Source organism: Arachis ipaensis, chromosome B8 (assembly GCF_059453495.1).
Source record: "Arachis ipaensis isolate K30076 ecotype BB chromosome B8, ASM5945349v1, whole genome shotgun sequence".
In the NCBI taxonomy this organism is placed as follows: domain Eukaryota; kingdom Viridiplantae; phylum Streptophyta; class Magnoliopsida; order Fabales; family Fabaceae; genus Arachis; species Arachis ipaensis.
The window spans coordinates 57,604,678-57,605,420 of NC_142443.1; the positions used below are offsets into that span (position 1 = coordinate 57,604,678).

At 44.5% G+C, this 743-nt stretch overlaps 1 non-coding gene across 1 annotated transcript; it reads left to right on the top strand.

The window, feature by feature from the left end:
* Positions 1-427: 427 nt before the first annotated feature.
* On the top strand, positions 428-531 carry LOC148548214 (small nucleolar RNA R71). The gene has a single exon (XR_015898686.1). It is a non-coding gene; the product is annotated as a small nucleolar RNA R71 (small nucleolar RNA).
* Positions 532-743: the final 212 nt, after the last annotated feature.

Sequence of the window (743 nt, forward strand, 5' to 3'; positions counted from 1 at the left end):
TGGGTGGTTTCTCCAGCCTGGGTTGTAAGTGTTGGAATGTGGATCATATGATTGCCTTTGTTGGTTTCCCACATAGTTGGCCTCATCCCAATCACCTCCTTCAATGCTTACTTCCTCTTGATCTTGTGTGTGTATTGCAGCCACTTGCTTTGTTTCTAATTGCCTGGTAAGCTCTGCTAGTTGCTTGGCAAACACCTTGTTTTGGGCTAGAATTGTATCAACATGGTTCAGCTCCATGACTCCCTTAGTGTTGCGCCTCTCTGATGCATAGTAGTACTCATTCTCAGCCACTGTCTCGATCACTTCAATGGCTTCTTCCACAGTCTTTTTCCTGTTCAATGAACCTCCTGATGAATGGTCTACAGCCTTCCTTGATTCATAAGAGAGCCCATCATAGAAGATGTGCAATTGCACCCAATCATGGAACATGTTTGGTGGGCATTTCCTTGTCAAGTCCTTGAATCTCTCCCATGCCTCGTAGAGAGTTTCACCATCTTGTTGTCTAAAAGTCTGAACCTCAGATCGAAGCCTATTGACTTTTTGTGGAGGGTAGAATCGTGCCAGAAACTTGCTTTCCACCTCATCCCATGTTGTTAGACTCCCCTTTGGGAATGATTCCAGCCACTTAGCTGCTTTGTCCCTAAGTGAAAATGGGAACAAAAGCAGTTTATAGGCATCTTCCTGGACTCCATTGGACTTCACAGTGTCACAAATTCTCAGGAATTTTGTGAGATGTTGGTTTG